The sequence below is a fragment of the Herpailurus yagouaroundi genome, unplaced genomic scaffold (assembly GCF_014898765.1).
Source record: "Herpailurus yagouaroundi ecotype Mexico unplaced genomic scaffold, PumYag 196, whole genome shotgun sequence".
Lineage (NCBI taxonomy): Eukaryota > Metazoa > Chordata > Mammalia > Carnivora > Felidae > Herpailurus > Herpailurus yagouaroundi.
Window position 1 is genome coordinate 11,352,301 of NW_024412427.1, and position 14,846 is coordinate 11,367,146.

Consider the following 14,846-nt stretch of genomic DNA (forward strand, 5'->3'; position numbering starts at 1 on the left):
CAGGTAGTATTGTCATCTTCATTTCAAAAATGAGGAAAGGGAGGTAAAGGAGGACTGTACTCATTATCTACTTGTGGCATAACAAATTACTCTAAAGCTTAACAGCTTAAAACTACAATAATTTATTATCTCACACATTTTCTGTGGGTCAGGAATTTAAGAGCAAATTAACTGATTCTAGCCTGGGGCAACCCAGGAGATTCTAGGCAAGCCGTGAACCAGGGCTGCAGTCATCTTAAAGCTTGACGAGGGCTGGAGGGTCCATTTCCAAGGTGGCTCAGGAACAGGGTTAGCAAAGCGGCTGGCAGTTGCCATGGGATATCAGTTATTTGCCTGTGGATCTCTCTATTGGGATGCTTGAGTGTGCTGACAACATGGCATCTGACTTCTCCTAGAGCAACCCATCCAAGACAGCAAAGTGGAAGCTGAAATGTATTTTCTGACTTAGCCTCAGAAGTCACACTGTCATTTCTGTAATACCCTAGTGGTAACACAGGTCAGCCCTAGTCATTGTAGGAGGGGACTGACTACACATTGGATATCAGGAGGTGAAAACAACTGAGGGCCATCATGGAGGCTAGCTACCACAGTGGCAAAGTAATTCACCCAAGGTCATGCACATGGGAAGTGTTAGAGGTGGGCTTTGAACCCAGGCAGTTACTATGTCACGGTAAAGATTGGCTTGAAGGAGTAGGGGCAGGCAGGTGCCCACGGATCTCCCCTGTCCTGGAGATATTCTTACTTCAAGTCATGTGGATCTCATTCCAATGATCAGGTGGGTCAGACACTTTATCTGATGTGTCAGACAGATACTGTCAAAACAACATGACCTGGGCATGTTTATAAAAGATTATACAAATCATCACTTGACAGTGGGCTCAGTGAGTCAGAGGGAACAATAGTTGTTCACTAGGAATGTTGAGGGGATCCCCTGTCCGTTTTCCCTGTATCTCTCAGACCTTTGCCCAAGTGAAGGGCACCCCTTAGGTGCAAGGTCACTTTTTTGGACCCAGGCCAGGCTAGGCCAGGCTGCTCAGCCCTGCTTCACCCGCAGCTGGCTGGCACCATTGTTCCCCATAAAGCTGGGCCCTTTTCCAGCTGCTGCTGCCACCCTCGGGGCAGGGAGGAGGCTCAAAGAACTCAGTTGTGTGGCTTCCCTCCCTCCCCCAGGGCAGGCCCGGGTCACCCAACAGGCTGACTCAGCCCATGCAGGGGAATAAAGACGAGATATGAGATACGTTTTAAGGAAAGAATTTGACATTTACTATTTCCCCCTTAAAACTTCAAAGTAATCATCACAGGGAAAATCCTGTTATACTTAGTTTAGTGGGATATTAAAAATTTGGGGGTGAGGGCATTATAATCTTTCAACGCTTTAAGGACTCGTATTTTAATGATTCTACAATGCACATCTGTTTGCCTGTTAATATCTTTGAAATTGGGATACATGTAATAGTTGAGGTGCATGTAAAAATTACGTAGTGTTACATAAAATAATGGTGCGTATTACAATGATGGATCTTAAATTGGACGAATATGGTCATCAGGTCCTGTTCTTGGAAACTGAGCCCTGCTGCGTCCCCTCTTCCACTCCTCCACCTCCACGCCCACTCCTTCCCACCACCCACAGGCCTGTCCTTACCCTGCTGTCCTTGTCTTAACCCTGTGTCTTCAGTACAACCCTTTAAACTTTTTCAAGCTTTTCCTCTGCATAAGACCCTGAAGGAATTGTGAGGGGCTAGCTGTCCCCCACTTCTGACCAAGACAGAGAAGCTTTAGCACAGTGAAAGGGCACAGAAGAATGAAAAGAAATTTAATTTCATAAGTAAAAACTAACAGTTGTCTTACACTGTGTTACAGGCACTATTCTAGGTGATTTATGTGTATTTGCTCATTTAATCCTCACAACCATTTATCAGGTAGCTACTAGCGTATCCCCATTTTAAAGATGGGGAAACTGATGCACAGAGAGGCACTATAACTTGCCCAAGATCACATAGGTAGTAAGTGGCAGAGCCCAGGGGTAAAACAGCAAAATTTTTCCTTTGCCCTAGAGGTAACACAGGCATACATGTGGTACATATACCGCCAGAATTTGTTTTCTATAGATTTGTGGCATAAACATATAGAAAAATATCATTTTGGGGCACCTGGGTGGCTCAGTCGGTTGAGCAATGGACTCTTGATTTCGGCTCAGGTCATGATCTCACGGGTTCCTGAGATGGAGCCCTGTATTGGGCTCTGCACTGACAGCATGGAACCTGCTTCGGATTCTCTCTTTCCCTCTCTCTCTGCCCCTTCCCAGCTTGCAAGAGTGCTCTTTCTCTCTCTCTCTCTCTCTCTCTCTCTCTCTCTCTCTCTCTCAAAATAAAAAAAAATAAACTTAAAAAAATAATTTTGCTGTCCAACGGGGTCATGTTTTTCTGCAACTAGTTTTTCCTACTTCACCCTAGGACTTAGAAATTTCTTTCCTTGGGGCACCTGGGTGGTTCAGTCAGTTAAGCATCCGACTTCAGCTCGGGTCATGATCTCATGGTTTGTGAGCTCGAGCCCCATGTTGAGCTCTGTGCTGACAGCTCAGAGCCTGGAGCCTGCTTCAAGCCCTGTGTCTCCCTCTCTCTCTCTCTCTCTCTCTCTCTCTGCCCCTCTCCCAGTCACACTCTGTCTTTCTCTCAAAAATAAACATTAAAAAAAAAGGAGAAATTTCTTTCCTATACAAGTACACAGAGATATCCTAGTTCTCTTTAACCACTGCCCTGTATTCCACAGTGTGTATGCTGTGAAAATACGCTCAAGTACCTCCAAGGGACCAGGCCCCATCCTCCCTCTGTGCTTCCTGTGCGTATCTTATTTCAACCTGACAGCCTCTGGTCACTAGCATTCTTTCCATTTTTAAAATTAATTAATTAATTAATCTATTTATTTAAAAAAATTTTTAAGTTTTTATTTATTTTGAGAGACAGAGAGACAGAGAACATGCATGTGCATGCTTGCGCACAGAAGCAGGGGAGGGGCAGAGAGAGAGGGAAAGAGAGAATCCAAGCAGGCTTTGTGGAGCCAGAAATAGGGCTCAATCCCATGACTGTGGGATTGTGACCTGAGCTGAAATCAAGAGTCAGACACTCAACTGACTGAGCCACTCAGGTGCTCCAAAGATTCTACTTTCTTAAGTAATCTCTACACCCAATGTGGGGCTCAAACTCACAGCCCTGAGATCAAGAGTCACATGCTCTACTGAGTCAGCCAGGCACCCCATGTTCTTTACCTTTAAAATGGAAAGAATGTGGGGCACCTGGCTGACTCAGTCGGTAGAGCGTGCAACTCTTGATCTCAGGGTTGTGAGTTCAAGCCTCACATTGGGTGTAGAGCTTACTTAAAAAAAAAAAAGTGGGGCGCCTGGGTGGCTCAGTCGGTTAAGCAGCCGACTTCAGCTCAGGTCACAATCTCGTGGTCCGTGAGTTCGAGCCCCACGTCAGGCTCTGTGCTGACAGCTCGGAGCCTGGAGCCTGTTTCGGATTCTGTGTCTCCCTCTCTCTGACCCTCCCCCATTCATGCTCTGTCTCTCTCTGTCTCAAAAATAAATATATGTTAAAAAAAATTTTTTTTTAAGTATTAAATAAATAAATAAATAAATAAGAAGAAAGTGAGGCCTAGAGAGGGTAAGTATATTATCCAAGTAAATGAACCCAGATTTGAACTGAGAGTCCACACATTTACCCACTGCACTCCTAGGAGCCTTACTAAATGCAATGGCTCACCTCAGTACCCTACTGGGGGATATTTGGATTGTTTCCTATTTTCCCGTTACAAACAATGCTGAAGTGAATTGCACATACTTCTTTCTAGCCACACGGATATGTGTCCTAGGGTAGGTTGTGATGATGAACGTGCTGAGTCAAAGGCCATTACATTTTTAATAATGATCCTGCGAAATCTCCCTAAGAAGGCTTTTCTAATTTATATTCCCATTGGTTGGAGATCCTGTTTCCTCTAAGAAGCACAGGATTTGGAGTCACCATACCTGGGCTTGAAGCCTGCCTTTGCAGCATGACTTTGGACATTTAGCTTTAGTATGCATTGCCAAATAGTTTTCCAAAGGGGTTGTACCGATTTATTCTCCTACCAACAATGTATGAGAGTTCTAGTTGCTTCACATTCTAATCAACACTTGATATTGTCAGCCTTTTAGATTTTAGCTGTTCTGGTGGCACTATGCTTATGTAATCCTTGAGAGGTTGATGTGTGTGTGAATACTGTTTGTTAGTGACTGACTTCATCGATATTCCCCTCTCTAGCTAGCTTCTAGCTAAGGGGGTGGGCACTGTGACATAGTTCTGGCCAATGAGACAGAAGAGAATGACCACTGGATAAAACTTCTGGGAATACGTTGACTTTCCAAGAAGAGACTCAGGTTGCTCATTCTTCCTTTACTTTTCTTTCTACTTCTACCTGGAACATGGAATGATGTCATCTATGGAACAACATATTCCATGAGGCCACAACATGAGGAAAAGGCCAACAGACTCACAGAGACACTGGATATGACATCATTAAGCCAGTGAAAGAACACGAGCAGTTCCCTGTGTCAAGACTTCCTGTGAGACAAAGTCCCCTAATCTACTATTGGCTGGGTTTTCTGTTACTTGCAACCAAGAGCATTCTTTGGCAATACTTCACCATCTCCACTCTGCAACTGAGGAAAGAGAGGCTCAGACAGTTAAATTGAAGCAACAGTGTTCAAGGAACACCAGGGAGTGGAGAATGTTCTAAGATGCATGGAGTTGATAGGAAATTAGAGGCCTCTGCTTGAGTGGGCTCTAGGGGAAGTCTCAGGAGGCTCAGGAGGGGAGACAAGGCCACCATAATGACCTCTGTGAAGATTAGGATATCTCTCTGGACAAATTTTACAAAGAATCATTCCATCAAGTAAAGTCAACCCCAAATCAGGGCCCCTTATTTACCCTTGTACAGAGGCCCTGAAAGGAAACATTCTGGGAAGGTCAAGATGTATGCTTTCTATAGAAGAAGAGGTTCAGAGGCCACAGAGGAAACATCTAAGATGGGACCTTAGTGGCAGGGACCAAGGATGGGGAAGCCTGAAGCAGCAAGGAGTGATGGGGTGGCTGAGTGCAGGAGGGTTACAGGCAGGGCAGGGGTGGGACCCAGGGTGGGAATTGAAGGTAGATCCTGATGGGATGAGAGTTTTCACGGAAGAGTCTGGCACCAATATCTTCACTCTGCCCCAACTCCCTTTGGTCATAGCACCTGCTGACGGCCCCTGAGAAACCCTGGCGTGGTCTCAGAGAAGTGGTGAAGGTTTCATAAGATTTGTGATGGGGCAGCTGGACCTTGAGCTGGTGATAGGCCATCTCTGTGGGCAGTGTGTCCCTACACCCAAAACATGATTGTGCTTACCTCCCCATGTTGGGGCTATTTCAGTCCCCCAAGTTAGTTCCCTGAACAGGGATTATAATTAATATCCTTTCTACCTCTAGGGATGAGTACTGGATCGGGAATAAGAAAACCTAGGCCTAACCTGACTTGTTCATTAATTTGCTGTGTGACCTTGGACAAATCAGTCAGCCTCTCTGTGCATCAGTCTCATTGTGTCTAAAATAGAGCATGGACTTGATTTTTTTAATCCTATCATTTTACTTATTTCTTTATTAAAAAAATTTATTTATTCTGAAAGAGAGAGAGAGAGAGAGAGAGTGAAAGTGAGTACAGGGGAGGGACAGAGAAAGAGGGAGAGAGAGAATCCCAAGCAGGCTCTACACTTGGCACAGAGCCTGACACAGGATTCAATTTCACAACTGTGAGGTCAGGACCTAAGCCGAAATCAAGAGTAGGACACTTAACCAGCTGAGTCACCCAGGCACCCCTGGACTTGATCTTTGAGGCCCTTATAAATCTACTACCTATGATTCGCTGCCTCGTCTTCTTTCTAACCCACCTGTTATGCATAATTACATTACATGAGTGCACCACATGTTATTATTCTGTTGATGAACCTTCAGGCTGCTTCTTTTTTTGTTTTTTAAATGTTTATTTATTTATTTTGAGAAAGAGAGAGAAAGAAATCAGGGAAGGGGCAGAGAGAGTGAAGAGAGGGAATCCCAAGCAGGCTCTGTGCTATCAGTGCCGAGCCCAACACGGGGGTCTATCTCAGGAACCATGAGATATGACCTGAGCCGAAACCAAGAGTCAGATGCTTAACCAACTGACCACCCGGGCGTCCCACTTCAGGCTGCCTCTAATATTTCACATTCACAAACAAGGATGCTATAAACAGTATTGTACATGTCTTCTTGTGCACGTGTGATATTTTCTCAGGTATAGACTTGGGAATAGAATTGGTGGGTCAAAGGGCACGCACAACTTCAACTTTGCAAGTTATTGCCGAACAGCTCCCCAGAGAGGTTATAGCTATTTACTCCTCCCCTACTAGCAAAGCATGAGAAGTTCTGGTACTCCTCATCCTTGTCAACATCTGGTACTGACAGTCTTGTTAAGTTGCGATTGTGATATACAGTTAAGTAAATGAAACACACCTAAGTGGCCAGCTTCTTGCATTTTTACTCTTGTTCAACCCATGTAACCTCTACCCAGACTATTTCCAGACCACTAAATGGCTCCTTCATGTCCCTTCCCAGTTGAGAGTCCTCAATCCCTCTGCCAAACTAACAACTATTCTTTTTTTTTTTTATTTTTAATTTTTAAGTTTATTTATTTACTTTGAGAGAGAGAGAGAAAGAGTGTGCTGGGGAGGGGCCAAGAGAGGGAGAGAGAGAGACAAGCCTAAGCAGTCTCCACACTGCCAGTGTGGAACCTGATGCAGAGCCCGAACTCACGAACCACGAGATCATGACCTGAGCTGAAATCCAGAGTCGGACGCTTAACCGACTGAGCCACCCAGGTGCCCCAAGTAACAACTATTCTAATTTCTATAAACATAAATTAGTTTTGCCTGTTCTTGAACTTCATACAAGTGGACTTATACAGCACATGCTCTTTTTTACTTGGCTTCTTTCATTAAACTTAGTATCTGAGATTCATCCATGTTAAAAAAGAGAGAGAGATTTATTTTGAGGAATTGGCTCACGTGATTATGGAGACTAAGAAGATCTCATGATCTTCAACCTGGAGACCCAGGAAAGCTGAAGGTGTAATTCAGTTCAAGGGCAGAAGATCAACGTCCCAGGGGCGCCTGGGTGGCGCAGTCGGTTAAGCGTCCGACTTCAGCCAGGTCACGATCTCGCGGTCCGTGAGTTCGAGCCCCGCGTCGGGCTCTGGACTGATGGCTCAGAGCCTGGAACCTGTTTCCGATTCTGTGTTACCCTCTCTCTCTGCCCCTCCCCCGTTCATGCTCTGTCTCTCTCTGTCCCAAAAATAAATAAACGTTGAAAAAAAATTAAAAAAAAAAAGAAGATCAACGTCCCAGCTCAACAAGAAGTCAGGAAGGGAACAAATCCTCCCTTCCTCTGACTTTAGTTCTATTTAGGCCCTCAGTGGATTAGATGGTGCTCACCCACATTGGGGAGGATCATCTACCTTATTGAGTCTGCTGATTCAAATCCTAATCCCATCCAGAAAAACACAGAGGCACCCAGAAATAATGTTTAATTTGGATACCCTGCGGCTCAATCAAGTTGACATATAAAATTAACTACCACAAAGGGTGAGGGTGGCAGGTACTCTTTGCCAACCAGAGCAGCCTCAGGAGGGGGATCTGATGGTGGGTCTGCCCCTTCCTTTTTGACTCCTATGGCGCCTAGGAGAGGCTCTGCACTCAATAGAAGCTCAAGAAACTTGATAAAGTGACTAATTTCATGGGGGACATCCCCCAAATAATAATTCAAAATTGAGCACCTACATATGTGGGGCACTATAGAACACTTTTTTATCCATGACATCATCTTTCCCTCTTGAACTCTGTTAGGACTATGCTATTGTCCACTTTTACAAAGGTAGAAGCTGAGACCCACAGAGGCCCTACTAGGCTCTGCCTTAGATCCTGGACAAATGAAGTACAGTCGGTTGGGCAGTGGCTCCTCAAAAGATATACTCACATCCTAACTCCAGAACCTGTGATTGTGACCTTATTTGGGAAAAGGGCCTTTGAGGGTGCAATTCAGTTAAGGATCTCAAGGTGAGCTTAAATCCTAAATCCAATGACAAGCTCTCTCAGAAGAGAAGAGAAGAGAAGAAGAGGGAAGAGACAGAGGGAGAAGAGGAGGCCACACAAAGATGGAGACAGAAATTGGAGGGATGTGGCCATAAACCAGTGAACTCCCAGAGCCAGCAGAAGCTGGAAGAGGCAAGAAAGGATTCTCCCCTAGAGCCTTTGGGGGAAATGTGGCCCTGCTGACACCTTGATTTGGGACTCTGGTCTCCATAATTCTGAGAGAATAAATTTCAGTTGTTTGAGGCCACCAGTCCATGATAAATTGGCAGAGCAGCGGCAGGAAAGGAACACATGAGCGGTGGTGGGGAAGGCAAAGGAGAGGAAGGAGAGTCAGCCACCCCTGCTGAAGCTCATGGTTCCCAGTCTCCTGGCCGCTTTATGACCCAGTTTCCTCCCCTCTGCCCCCAGTTCATTTCACTGCAGCCTCAATGGTCTCCTCACTGATCCTGGGATATGCCAGGCACAGTTTCACCCAAGGTCCTGGTGCTTGCTGTTGCCTCTGCCTAAAATGTCTTCCCCTAGGGGTGCCTGGGAGACTCAGTCGGTTAAGCGTCCAACTTCAGCTTAGGTCATGATCTCGTGGTTCACAAGTTCAGGCCCCGTGTCGGGCTCTGTGTTGACAGCTCTGAGCCGGGAGCCTGTTTTGGATTCTGTGTCTCCCTCTCTCTCTGCTCCTCCCACAATCATGCTCTGTCTCTCTCTGTCTCCCTCTCTCTCAAAAATAAATAAACATTGGGAATGCAAACTGGTACAGCCAGTCTGGAAAACAGTACGGAGGTTCCTCAAAAAACTAAAAATAGAACTACCCTACGACCCAGCAATTGCACTACTAGGCATTTATCCACGGGATACAGGTGTGCTGTTTTGAAGGGACACAGGCACCCCCATGTTTATAGCAGCACTATCAACAATAGCCAAAATATCGAAAGAGCCCAAATGTCCATCGATAGATGAATGGATAAAGAAGATGTGGTATATCTATACAATGGAGTATTACTCGGCAATTAAAAAGAATGAAATCTTGCCATTTGCAACTATGTGGATGGAACTGGAGGGTATTATGCTAGGTGAAATGAGTCAGTCAGAGAAAGACAAAATCAGATGACTTCACTCATATGAGGACTTTAAGAGACAAAACAGATGAACATAAGGGAAGGGAAACAAAAATAATATAAAAACAGGGAGGGGGGCAAAACAGAAGAGACTCATAAATATGGAGAACAAACTGAGGGTTGCTGGAGAGGGTGTGGGAGGGGGGATGGGCTAAATGGGTAAGGGGCACTGGGGAATCTACTCCTGAAATCATTGTTGCACTATATACTAACTAATTTGGATGTAAATTTTTAAATGGAACAATGGAATATTACTCAGTCATAAAAAGAATGAAATCTTGTCATTTGCAACAACATGGATGGATCCAGAGGGTATAAGGCTAAGCAAAATAAGAGAAAGACAAATACCATATGATTTCACTCATATGTGAAATAAAAAAAAAAAAAAAAACAAGCAAAGGGAAAAAAAAGAGACAAACCAAGAAACAGATTCTTAACTAAGAGAACTTTTTATATAGGTAACTCTGATAGAGGGGAAATGGGTAGGGGAAAGGGTTAAATAGGTAATAAGGATAAAGGAGTGCACTTGTGATGAACAATGGGTAATTAAAATAAAAACTTAAAAAATATATTTACTATCTTCTAGCAATTCTAAAAAAATTAAAAATAAAATTAAAAATAAGTAAACATTTTTAAAAATCTAGGGATAAATAAATAAATAAGTAAATAAAATGTCCCCTAGACACTGAGTTTTCTGCTCGAGAGGCCTCCCTGACCTCCTTTCTAGAGTATCTCCCACCTCCCAAGTCACCCCATCCCTCTGATTTTTCTTCATGATACTTACCACCACTTGATGTGACATTTGTCCATGAAATATGTGTTTATGGATATAATACCCCCTCCAACTAGGACATGAGCTCCTCTAGGACAGGGCTTTGTTCATTGCTTGATCCCCAGCCTCTAGCATAGTTCCTGGCCCATAGTAGGTGTTCAATAAATATTTGAATGAATGACTCGCACCTGCAGCACTTATACTAAAGTTGTAACGATGCGCAGAGGACTAGCATGGCCCCTGCACAAGGATGACACACAAATTTGTAAAATGTTCCATATTCTGAAAAAAAATTTTTAATGTTTACTTATTTTTGAGAGAGAGAGACAGAGTGTGAGTGAGGAAGGGCAGAGAGAAAGAGGGAGACACATAATCTGAAGCAGCCTCCAGGCTCTAAGCTGTAAGCACAGAGTCTGACCCGGGGCTCGGGCTCACGGACCACAAGATCATGACCTGAGCCCAAGTCAGACACTTAACAGACCAAGCCATCCAGGTGCCCTGTGAAGTGTTTCATATTTTGTATGTTAACTAACTGGAATGAAAATAAAAACTTAAGGGGCGCCTGGATGGCTCAGTCGGTTAAGTATCGACTCTTGATTTCAGCTCAGGTCATGATCTCACGGTTGTGAGATCAGGTTCTACACTAAGTGTGGACCCCTCCCCCCTCAAAAATAAAATAAAACAAAAACTTAACAAAGAATAAACTAGTTGACTAAAACAAATTTTTTGAATGAATTAACAAATTATCCACTAATAGCAATAGGGATGATGAGGAGGAGGGCCCAGATGTGGAGCTGTCCTCCAAGCTGAGGAGGCAACTGTGTGTGGGAAGCTGTTGGCCCTAATAGGGCCCCTGGCTCTCAGCCAAGTGTGATTATGAACCTCAGAAAAGCCTTTCTCTACGCCTCTCCACCTGGTGTGCCTTGTCTTTCCATCTGGTCACAGTCCCCAAGGGTTCATTTGATTCAAACATTCCTGGGAAGGTCTGAAAGCATTCTTTGTTTCTACATTTTCTCATTTTTTCCAAGCATCATGCATGGACAGACACCTTTCAGCAAACACACACACTCATGCACATGTATACACACAATCTAACACATAGGCTTGGCCAAATCCCACATTCTTGTGGACTTTCATGGTTCCATCTAACACATCTGATACTAGTTGTGCACAGCTGTGGACACACACACTCATTCTCTCTCCCGTCCCCCATACTCACACACACAGCCACAGCCCTACATGGGTCCTCAGGTGCACAGACAGGACTCCGCCCAAGTTCCCATCTCAATAAGTACTCACACTGACACACACACACACACACACACACACACACACACACACTCAGCTCCTCTGGGCATGTGCACATAGACCCACTTGTGCACACATCTTTGAACATACTTCCAGGCTTCCTCACACACACAAACAGGCGGTGGCCTGGCAGGGTGACTCACACTCATCAGAGCTTAGCATGATGATCTGTCCCAACAATAGTGACAGCTACTGAGCACTGGCCATGTGCCAGTTACTCTGCACTTTGGGATCTTGTCTCATTCAATCCTCATAGCAATCACATGAAATAGGTGCTACTATTAGTCCCATTTGACAGATGAGGAAACTGAGACTTAGAGCCATAAGTGTACTGGGATTCTAACACAGGCATCTGACTCCAGAGCTATATGGTGTGGAGGAGAATATTTTTCAAAAATGATCACATCAATATCTCCTATCCCTCCTGCTCTTCCAGAGCTTTGCCACTCCTCAGTCGGTTGAGCGTCCGACTTCAGCTCAGGTCATGATCTCACGGTTTGTGGGTTTGAGCCCTGCATTGGGCTCTGTGCTGACAGCTCAGAGCCCGTAGCCTGCTTCAGATTCTCTGTCTCCCTCTCTCCCTGCCCCTTCCCCACTCAAGCTGTCTCTCTCTTTCTCTCAAAAATAAAATAAACATTAAAAAAAAAAAAAGAACCTTGCCACTCTCCAATCAAATGGTAGAGTCTATGGCCCTTTCTCTAGAACTTGGGTGGATCTTTGTGATTGCTTCAAATAACAGTATGGTGGAAGTGATGCCAATATAAATTCCAAGGCTAGATCATAAAAGGTGATACAAACAAGACATGGAAACACCTGAGTGTCCATAGATGGATGAATGGATAAAGAAACAATATGCCACTTTCCCCCACATAATGGAATATTATTCAGCCATAAAAAGAAGGAAATCCTGCCTCTTGGGACAACATGGATAGACTTGAGGGCATTATAAGTGAAATAGGTCAGATAGAGAAAGGCAAATACTGCATGTCTTACTTGTATGTGGAATATCAAAAAGCCAAACTCATAGAAAATGAGTAGAATGGTGGTTGCCAGGGGCTGGGGTTGGGGAAATGGGGAAATGTTAGTCAAAGGGTACAAACTTCCAGTTAGAAGATGAACTAAGTTCTGGGATCTAATGTACAAGATGGTGACTATAGTTATCGATACTGTATTGTATACTTGAAAGCTCTTAAGAGAGTAGGTCTTAAAGGTTCTCATCACCACCATTACCACTATAGCAAAAAAACTGATAATTACATGAGGTGAACGGTAACCATATAGTTAGTTAACTAACCTTATTATTCTGGTCATCATTTCATAATATATATGTATATCAAATCATCACATTGTATACTTTGCATATTTTTAAAGTTTATTTATTATTTAATTTTAGTAAGTAATCTCTACACCCAACATAGGGCTCAAACTCACAACTCTAAGATCTAGAGTCACATGCTCCTCCAAATGAGCCAGCCAGGCACCCCCACATTATACTTTAAACTTAAACAATGTTCTATGTCAATTTTATCTACATAAATCTAGAAAAAAATGTTTCTAAAGAATAGTTGGGGCACCTGGGTGGCTCAATCAGTTAAGCATCCAACTCTTGATTTCAGCTCAGGTCATGGTCTCGCAGTTCCTGAGACTGAGCCCTGTGTTGGGCTCCACACGGGAAGCATAGAGCCTGCTTTGGATTCTCTCTCACCCTCTCTCTCTGTCCCTCCTCTGCTCGCTCACATGCTCTCTTCTCTCAAAATAAACTTAAAAAAAAAAAAAAAAGAATAGTTAAAAAAATAAAAGGTGACACAACTTTCACCTGTCTCTCTCTGGGGACATTTGCCCTTGGAATCCAGCTACCATGCTAGGAGGAAGCCCAGGACACACGGAGAGGTCATGTGCAGGTTTCATCCTGACAGCCAGCATCAACTGACAGCCATGTGTGTGAGGAAGCTTTCAAAATACGGGGCGCCTGGGTGGCGCAGTCGGTTAAGCGTCCGACTTCAGCCAGGTCACGATCTCGCGGTCTGTGAGTTCGAGCCCCGCGTCAGGCTCTGGGCTGATGGCTCGGAACCTGGAGCCTGTTTCCGATTCTGTGTCTCCCTCTCTCTCTGCCCCTCCCCCGTTCATGCTCTGTCTCTCTCTGTCCCAAAAATAAATAAACGTTGAAAAAAAAATTTTTTTTTAAAATAAAAAAAAAACAAAATGGCACCAGTCCAGCCACTGTCTTAACTGCAACTACACAAGAGATCAAGAGCAAGAACTGCCCAGCTTAGTTCAAGCAACCCCTAAAACCAAAAGATAATAGTAAATGATCGTTGTTTTATGCTACTAAGCAGGGTGATTGGTTACACAGCGATAGATAACGGGATGCCAGGGCAGAGAATTATCCACATTTAGCCTCACACCACCATAGGGAAGTGATGCCAAGCTCTGTGTCCTCCCCCTGGATCCTCCTCTTCTACCCCCAAGATCCAGGATCTCAGAGCACAGTCCTCATCATCTGATCCTCATACCACATGACCACTAGCACATCAAACTCCCTGTCTGTGTGAACTATTCAAGCCCCAGGCACTTGTTCACGGCTGACTCTGTGATGCTTCAGGTAAGCGCTCATCCCCGTTTCCCTTTCTGTCAAATGTGTAACAATTCCAGGCCTGCCCACCTCAAAAGGAAGCTACAAGGGGGCAACCGGGTGGCTCAGTCAGTTGAGCGTCTGACTTCAGCTCAGGTCATTATCTCACAGTTTGTGAGTTCAAGCCCCACGTTGGGGGCTTGAGTTCAAGCCCCCCACATCAGGTTCCACTGCTGTTAGTGCAGAGCCTGCTTCAGATCACCATCCCTCTCTCTCTGCCCCTCCCCTTCTTGTACTCTCTCAGAAATAAATAAAACATAAAAAAGGAAAAAAAAAAAAAAGAAAAAACTACAAGGATCCATCCTGTAAGCTTGAGTTTATATATATATTTAAAGTTTATTTATTTATTTTGAGAGAGAGCACACACGTGTGCATGTGAGCAGGGGAGGGGCAGAGGGAGAGGGAGGGAGAGAATCCCAAGTAGGCTCCACACAGCACAGAGCCTAACACAGGGCTCACACCCACAAACCACAAGATCATGACCTGAGCTGAAACCAAGAATCAGATCCCCAACCAACTGAGCTATCCAGGTGTCCCAGGGGTTATAAATTTTTTAAATAAATATTTTATTAAGTAATCTCTATATCCAATGTGGGAGTCAAACTCACAACCTTGAGATCAAGAGTTGCATGCTCTAGGGCCACCTGGGTGGCTCAATTGGTTGAGCATCTGACTCTTGATTTTGGCTCAGGTCATGATCTCATGGTTGTGAGTTGGAGCCCTGTGTAGGTATTTGAGCTTGGTATTCTCTTTCCCTCTCTCTCCCTCCCCTGCTTGTGCATGTTCTGTCTCTCTCAAAAATAAATAAATAAACATTAAAAAAAGACAGAGGGTTGT

General features: G+C 44.3%; 1 long non-coding RNA gene and 1 other non-coding gene across 2 annotated transcripts in view; one reads left to right on the forward strand and one right to left on the reverse strand.

Annotated features, from left to right (window-relative positions):
• The window catches only part of LOC121012289 (uncharacterized), a 44,370-nt gene that overhangs the window by 8,908 nt on the left and 20,616 nt on the right, over positions 1 to 14,846 (reverse strand). The window lies entirely within an intron of this gene.
• LOC121012601 (U6 spliceosomal RNA) lies at positions 10,252 to 10,354 on the forward strand. Its single transcript, XR_005782183.1, has one exon. It is a non-coding gene; the product is annotated as a U6 spliceosomal RNA (small nuclear RNA).